We start from the raw sequence: 8,919 nt of genomic DNA, 5'->3' as shown, positions 1-8,919 counted from the left end.
GTATGCATGCATATAAGCATAACCAATGGACATAAGACACTGGGGGATAGGGGAGGCTAGAGGACTGTCTGGGGTGGGGGGAAAAAATGGACACATATGTAATACCCTTTGTAATACTTTAAGCAATAAAAAAAGAAAAGAAATAGCAGGCCTTTGTTCAACCTTGCTTCTTCATTAATCAAAGCCCTGAGGAACTGCCAAAATAAACAGCCAGGAGCTGGACCTCAGTACCACTAGATGCCACACTCCCTCAACTACACAAAGACTGTTGCACTGGAATATTCTTTCTTTTAATCCTCACCCAAAGATATTTTTCCATTGATTTTAGAAAGAGTGGAAGAGAGAGGGAAAGACAGAGAGAAATATCAATGTGAGAGAAACACATTAATTGGTTGCCTTCTGTAGGCGCCCTGACCAGAGCCTAGGGAGGAGCCTGCAAGGGAGAAGCCTGCAATCGAAATACTTGCTCTTAACCGAAATCGAACCCAGGACCCTTTGGTCCACAGTTCAACACTCTATTCCAGGCGTCCTTAAACTACAGCCCGCGGGCCACATGCGGCCCACTGAAAACATTTGTCCTGCCTGCTGGGTGTTTTTGCCGCCACTACCTGTCCTGCTTAGCAGCCGACTCGTCCAGGGCCTGCAGTGTGCATGTGTGGAATGTCTGAGGGCCAGTGAACTGGCCCCCTGTTTAAAAAGTTTGAGGACCTCTGCCTATTCAATGAGCCAAACCAGCTAGGGCTGCATTAGAATACTCAAGGGCTTCATTGCTTTCATTTTCTGTGGGGGTAGTTTTGTCCTTCCAGTTGTATGCAATTCTTCCAATGTAGAAGGAAATAGAGGCACTAATTAGCACTAATTTGGGAACTGCAAGTAACTTGCTGTGTGCTCTGGGACAATATGCTTCTCCCTAAGCCTTGAGGTATCTAACCTGCACCAGGTGCTCTTTGGCCACTTTTACCAAGAGCTTCCTGAGGTCATTTTTTCCAGGGGCTTTCAGTGGTCTCTTGCACCAGGTACATTCTTGGATCATTTGCACCAGGGAATTCCATTGGTCACTTTAGTTCCATTTTTCTATAATATTATGCCTCTTTTCTCTGAAGAGAGTATTTACCCAATTTTACAATTAAAAAATCTAAACCTTGCCCTAACCGGTTTGGCTCAGTGGATAGAGCGTTGGCCTGCAGACTGTAGGGCCCCAGGTTCGATTCCAGTCAAGGACATGTACCTTGGTTGCAGGCACATCCCCAATAGGAGGAGGAAGCTGATCAATGTTTGTCTCTCATCGATGTTTCTAACTCTCTATTCTTCTCCCTTCCTCTCTCTAAAAAAAAAAAAAAATAAGTAAGATATATATTTTTTAAAAAATCTAAATCACTAGGTAGCAATAAGTAAACCCAAGTAAAAAGTATCACTTTAGCCTGGCCGTGTGCTCAGTGGTTGGTTGAGTGTCAACCCATAAACCAGAAGGTTATGGTTCAATTCCTAGTCAAGGCACATGCCACGGTTGTAGGCTCAATCCCCAGTAGGGGGCGTGCAGGAGGCAGCCAATCAATGATTCTCTCACATCATTGATGTTTCTATCTCTCTCATCTCTCTCTCTCTCCCTCTCTCGTCCTCTCTGAAATCAAATATATATATCACTTTATACCACTAACCATAGACAAAATTATTTCTCACATGAGTACTGCCAATATATTCTTCATGGTCAGCAATTACAGAATGAGATATTTTTTAATTTTCTGTTTTAATTTGGATGATAATTTTTAAAATTAAATATAATTGTATGATTATCTCTTTGGCATTTCAGGCTGTGGATGACAGGGGCCACATGCTGACCTGACAAGCTCAGGGGAGGCCTGCATGGCAGTCTTGCAAACTCAGAGACCTAAAGTAACCACAAAGGATGGTCTGAAATTAAACTTTAACTAAAACAGTTATGGTGGACAGTTACATCCTAGGCCAGTATCTTCACTGACAAGGTCAACCTTTACCTTAACTGAGCCTATCTATCTTTTTGCATCTATGATAACATACCCTTGAAATGTTTGGGTAACTTGTAACTTCTCTTTTTCTGGAGCCCCTGGGGCACAACCAAATGTTCTGGGCATGAGGACAGATACCACAAATTCCTTCATTATCATGTTAATTATTCCTGCACCCACCTAAGTATGTGTCCATCATTTTACTTTTTATCCAATCCCAGGGGTTTCCCCTGCTTTGCTTGATCCCTCCTCCTTAATCTATCACCAATGAATTTCATGTAACCCACTTACATCCATCCCTCCTTTGATTGCAAATGTATAAATACAAATGTACCCCCGCCATTCTCCGGGGCATTATCTCAATTCAATTCCTTGAGGTTCTGCTTCCTGGCATGTCGACAGTTTGGCTCAAATAAACTCACAAAAATTCTTTACAGGTTTCAATGGTTTTTTTACATTAACAAAGCCCAAGTATGCAACTCTCATATAAGATCTGATTTTATACCAAATATCTCACTGAGAATGACTGTAAAGTTAGATTAAAAACAAACACATCTTGTATGGTATCAGAAAGCAACCAAGGCACCTAGGACTTGAGGGGCTAAGAATGGGACAGGAAAAAAAAATGCAATGAGATCAGGGTAACACTCTCCATTGTTTCTTTCCTGGAGACATTTGCTGCATTATAAGCAAAAAGTGCAGAACCTAGAGACTAAGCAGAAAGAAGCAGCTTACAGGCTGATGAAGTATCAGAACGAAAAGTGATATTCATGGCTAGCAAATAAGCCAGGGTTGGAAGGCTCAGATCCCAGAGAAAAGAGAATTATTTGAAAATGAGTTTATATCTCACCTCACTTTCCCCATCATGGAAATCATGATGGGGAAATCTGTAGGAAACATGCTGATTCCTAAGCCATGAAGGTAAGATATTAAAAGCCCAACCAGAAAGAGGCAGACCAGAGGATGAAAAGTGAGATAGTCTCATTGTGCTGAGGAGTCTGAAATTGGAAGTCAGGGCCCAGCAAGGAGTGAAAGCTCTGAAAAATATCTCCAGGCTTTTAGTCAAGACTCCAGACAGACTGCAAATAGGAGTTAAGGACAAAGTGGAAATAAGTTAGCCTCATAAATCCTAAAACTCCAGCCTCAAAATACCACATTTCCTAATTGGAGCAGGGTAATCTGCCCCTACTCTTTCTGCCAAAAGAAAATTAAATTATCTCTAGAGAAGGAAAACATCCTACAATTGTGATGCACATTGTCTAAAACTTGATAAAAATCTACAAATGATGTCAATAAATACAATCAAGTGACAGAAAATCAGAATAAGGAAATAGAAATAGATTAGATACACAGGAGATTGAGATGTTGGAGCTATTAGACACAGGCTGCATACAATTATGATTAACCAGAGGCCCAATGCATGAAATTCATGCAAGGGCCTCAGCCCCAGCCCACCACGGCTTTGCCTGGAAGGAGGTCTGTTCTATTAGCATATTATGCTGTTATTATTATAGATATCCTAAATGCATTTGTTCCCTTCATTTCATTTCATGGTTTGATAACTAGTTCATGTCCTTTTAGCACTGAAAAATAGTCCATTGTCTGGATCAGGGGTGGGCAAACTTTTTGACTTGAGGGTCACAATGGGTTCTTAAACTGGACCGGAGGGCCGGAACAAAAGCATGGATGGAGTGTTTGTGTTAACTAATATAAATTCAAAGTAAACATCATTACATAAAAGGGTACGGTCTTTTTTTTTTTAGTTGAATTCATTTCAAACGGGCCGGATCCGGCCCGCGGGCCATAGTTTGCCCACGGCTGGGCTGGATGTACCACAGTCTATTTATTTAGCTACTACAGGACATCTTGGTTGCTTCCAAGTTTAGACAATTAGAAATAAAGCTATTGTAAACATCCACAAACTGATTTTTGCATATGCATTCAAAACTGCTTTAGATAATATCAAGGAGCATAATTGCTGAGCCTTTTGGTAAGCATATGTTGGAGTTTTGTAAGAAACCAGCAAACTGTCTTCTAAAGTGGCTGTACCATTTCATGTTCCCACCAGCAACGAATGAGAGTTTTCTGTTGCTCCACATCCTTGTCAGCATTTAGTGTTTTCAGTGTTTTTGGATTTTAGCTGTTCTAACAGGTGTGCAGTGGTAGCTTATTATTGGTTTAATTTGCATTTCCCTCTTGACATATGATGTGGAACATCTCTAGGTAATCTCTCCAGGTAACAGGAGAATTTTGAGTGGACATTGCTAATCAAAGACAGGAATGATGGTTCTTTTGGTTGAGATAGAAATCGGGATTCTGATGAAACAGATAGTGATTGGAGGGCCCATGCTGCCCCAGACAGCTTTTATGACCATCCACCCAGAAGAAGTTTGATAGCTTTGGAGACAAGGGTTGAGATCATTATGATCCAGACCCACATCATGATGGGTATTGAGATGAGTATCATGACACCCCACACAAGGTTGTGGGTTGACATGGGGGCTGAGATCACTATGACAACTGAGGCAGCAGAGACTATGACAGAGGCTATGATTCTAGGACAGACAGTGGCAGAAGAGCATTTGGTAGGGGGCACTATAGAGGTGATGACTACAGAGGAGCGGAGCACGCTATGAAGACAGAAATATGACAAACAGAGATGATTATAGATGTGACAGAGGTTCATCCCAAAGACCCAAATTGACTCCAAGGCCTCAGAGTATTCATAAGGAAGATGATTCTTCTGCTAGCACCTCACAATCCATCAGTCAGCCTCTCTCTGTGGAGGAACAAAGCCTGTTGACACAGCTGCTAGAGAACAAGAAGCAGAGGAGCAGCTATGGAAGGACAGGAGACAGTGCAGTGTGAGCTGGATGAGTCAAACTAGAACATCAGCCTCAGAGAGACACCCACGCTGGCAAAGTGAAGGAACTCGGGAACCAACTGGATGATAGAAAACCGGAAGTGAGTCACCACAGATTGGACCTCAGTCATATCTGGCAGAAATGCAAGAAGGAGAGAGAGTGAAAAGTCTCTGCAAAATGAAACACTCACTTAGGAGGAAGACTGTCACTCTCCAACGTCTAAGTCTCCAAAACCTGAACTGAACAGCCTCTGAAGGTAATGCTAGCCCCTCCACCCTGAATGGCTGCAGCAATCTTGGGGAAGAAGAACAAAGTTGGAGGGATCACAATACTGAATATCAAACTATACTACAATGCTATCCCCCTCACCAAAGGAGAATGCTTAGAAATCTAGCACTCAGAAGAAACCAAGATGAGGTGCCCAGATGAGGCCCAGCTGTGAAGCAATGCAAGCTGCTGTGGGGCCTTGGGCCTTCTTTTGAAAATTCTGGGTCTCTCTGACCCAGCTGCAGTTTGTTAGGTAATTTTCAGATTGCAAAGGGCCAGGCCTTTCATGTGCAAAAGCCTCTGCACACAGCTTGGGTGGGGCAGGGTCTCAAGGGATCAACAGGGCAGAGCAAAAAGCTGTGGCAGATCCTCAGTCCTACCCTAAGAGGTCCCGTGTCTCAGTGTCCTGAGATCAGTGTGCTTTTCTCTTTCCTTGTAGTTGTAGAATTTCCACTCAGCCAGCCTTCCTGTGTGGTTCTGGACGATGTCCGTTTTGTCTTTTAGTTATATTTTTGAAGTGGTTGTGTGAAGCAGCAATTTCAGGTGTTTACCTATGCCACCATCTTGGTTTCTCCTAGCACTCATTTTTTATTTAAAAAAACCAACAAAACAAAAACTCTCAGCAAAGTGGGAATAGAGGGAATATACCTCCACATAATAAAGGGCATATATGACAAACCTTCAGCCAACATGATACTCAATGGACAAAAATCTAACAATGTTTCTCTTAAGAACAGGAACAAGACAGGGATGTCTGCTTTCACCACTCTTTTTTAAAAAATTAATTTCAGAGCAAAAGGGGATTGGTGGGGGAGAGATAGAAACATCAATGATGAGAGAGAATAATTGATTGGCTACCTCCTGCACAACCTGTACTGAGGATCGAGCTTGCAACCTGGGCATGTGTCCTTGACCGAAATCGAACCCGGGATTCTTCAGTCTGCAGGCCAACACTCTATTCACTGAGCTAAACTGGCTAGGGCTTCACCACTCTTTTTAAACATAGTACTGGAAGTTGTAGGCCCTGCAATCAGACAAGAAGAAAAAAAAAGGCATCCAAATTGGAAAGGAAGAAGTAAAACTGTCATTATTCACAGATGACATGATATTGTACATAGAAAACCCTAAAGATTCTGCCAAAAAACTGCTAGAACTAATAAATGAATTCAATAAGGTAGCAGGATACAAAATTAGCCTCCAAAAATCAATGACATTTTTTACAGTGAACTCTCAGAAAAAGAAACTTAAAAAAAAATCCTATTTACTATTGCAACAAAACAATGATACCTAGGAATGAACTGAACCAAGGAGGTGCCTGGGGTAAGCACCTCCATGCACAGGTGATCTCTCCAGACCAGGAGCAGCTGGAGGAGAATGAGGTGCCGCAGCCTGCAGTTGGCCATCTGGAGACCTCCAACATTGTCCTGGCCTTCATCTGTAGACAGCTCCAAAGGAGGCTGCCCCTGAGAGCAGTCACCCTCAACCTAGGCCCCTCCTGGAAACATCTAGAAACCCCAGAGCCAGGGCAGCAGGGTCTCTAGGCTGCAGCTGGCTCAGATAAGAACACCTTGGGTCCCAGGAGTCCTGCCAAAGTGGCACCAAGTGGCAGGTGGAAACCCAGGTGAAAGCCAGGAGGAGGAAGAGAGAGACACAGGGGGACAGTAGCCCCCCAGCTCGCAGCCTGAGCCAGAGGAGCACCTGACTTTCTGGAACCGCCCCTGCCGGCTCAACTCTGGGCCCCTGGGAGAGAGAGTGTCATCACCACTCCACATGGCCCCTTGTGGAGGTCCAGGAGGGAGGCCGCCTTCTGGGGCCCCTACTTCTCTACAGAACCCCTCTGCTCCCAGTGAATCTGACAGTGACCCAGAGCCTGTGGGGGCAGGAACCCAGTGTCTCCAGAAACTGTCCCAAGAGCGGAAGGAGGCCATGCAGCTGATGAGAGCGCTAACATGACCGTTTATCTCCTTTGAGGCTGAGGACAGTGCCCTTCAGGTCACGCCCTCCTCCCAAGCATCTTCCCTCCTGAGCTGTCCCAGCGTCCTCTTCTTCCTCCTCTCCTCCTCCTTCATGTGTGTATTTGGCGACATCCACAGGGCTGATGCCCAGCAGAGTGGGAAGCCTGCCATCTTCATACCAGCTTGAACCTGAGCTGCTGATCGCACTGACCCACCACCTTTCAGCTTCTCGGCTTCTGGGGAAAGGCTCTGGTGTCCTCGCTCCCCCATCTGGAGCGCAGTGAGGGGCATGAAGGGAGCTTTGTCCTGCAGGAAGTGAGCCATATTTGACCACCATGCCCCCAAGCCTGGTATCTGTGCCTCCCCTCCAGTTCCTGGAAGGAAATCCTCGAGGAGTTGGCAGTGCCCCTGGGCCACTGCTAACAAGGACCTGACTAACAAGGCCCAGGTGGGGGCTGCCTGTGGCTTCTGTCTCCTGCTCTGACCACATCTGAGCCTGGCAGAGACCACCTACCACAGCCCAAGAGTGACTCCGGGACACCTGGGAGTGGAGGGGGATTACTCCCCTTTTGGGTTTTAAATGCACTCCACACTTGAGCCTTGTGGTTGCCTATTTTGCAATGTGAAGTCCAGGCTCCAGAAGGTATTTGAGAGCTCTGAGCTGTGCACCCAGGAGCAGGGTGGGGTAGGAGTCACCTCCTGTGTTGCCAGTGCCCAGGCTATTGGGAACCAGCTCCTGTGCCTGCTCCAAAGGAAAGGGTGGGAGAGATTTCCAGGCTCTGAGACTCCAGGCCCATGGGTACCTATTTATGTTCACAGCACCTGGCACTATGGGTGGCAGGGAGGAGTAACATTGCTCTGGTAGCAATTTCTGCCCTTTGTAAATTATTTAAGAAATCTGCCTTGTCATTTTATTAGAAAGAAATCAGTGTGAAACTTCCCTCTTTAACGTTGCTTTTCCATAATAAAGACGCTCTTTCTGATAGACTGACAAATCTCAGAGGGAAGGCTGGGGAGTGAGAGAATAACTAGGGAACTTATATGCATACTAGAGGCCTGGAGCACGAAATTTGTGCACTTGTGAGAGTCTCTCAGCCCGGCTTGTGCCCTCTCACAGTCTGGGAACCCTCAGGGGATGTTCAGGGAATGGGCCTAAGCCTTCAGCTGGACATCCTTAGTGCTGCCACAGAGGTGGGAGAGGCTCCCGCCACTGCCGTTGTCAGCTGTGAGCCTGGCTTCTGGCTGAACGGTGCTCCCCCTGTGGGAGTGCACTGACCACCAGGGGCAGCTCCTGTGTTGAGCGTCTGCCCCCTAGTGGACAGTCCACATCATAGCGACCAGTCATTCCACCGTTCGGTCAATTTGCATATTAGCTTTTTATTATATAAGAATAGAGCCCCTGTGCACAAAAACGTGTGCACTCGGGGGAAGGGGGTTCCTCAACCTGGCCTGTGCCCTCTCGCAGTCTGGGACCCCTCGGGAGATAATGACCTGCTGGTTTAGGCCTGCTCCCCGGTGGCAGAGCGCAGGCCCAATCCCTAGGTGCAGCCCCTGGTAGGGCTCAGAGCAGGGCCGATTGGGGAGTTGGGGCACGGGCCCCTGTCACAGTCAAGGCAGGGGCGATGGGAAGGTTGTGGCGCCACCCCTGTCATGCACAGCGCAGGGCCCATCAGGGGGTTGGGGCACTGTCCCCTTTCACTCACAGAGCAGGGCCCATCAAGGGGTTTGGGGCTCCTTACCCTGTCACGCACAGAGCAGGGTTGATCAGGGATTTGGGGAGCCTGCCCCCCATGTCATGCACAAAGCAGGGCCCATCAGGGCGGTTGCGGAGCTCCCCCCTGTCATGTG

At 46.3% G+C, this 8,919-nt stretch overlaps 2 pseudogenes; both read left to right on the top strand.

Moving 5' to 3' along the window:
- LOC102763050 overlaps positions 1-4,936 on the top strand; it is an 18,613-nt pseudogene extending 13,677 nt beyond the window's left edge.
- A 193-nt stretch (positions 4,937-5,129) lies between these two features.
- Positions 5,130-7,086, top strand: LOC107184590 (annotated as a pseudogene).
- Positions 7,087-8,919: the final 1,833 nt, after the last annotated feature.

The sequence above is a fragment of the Myotis davidii genome, unplaced genomic scaffold (genome assembly GCF_000327345.1).
Source record: "Myotis davidii unplaced genomic scaffold, ASM32734v1 scaffold1167, whole genome shotgun sequence".
NCBI lineage: Eukaryota > Metazoa > Chordata > Mammalia > Chiroptera > Vespertilionidae > Myotis > Myotis davidii.
This window is presented reverse-complemented; position numbering and strand designations above follow the sequence as displayed.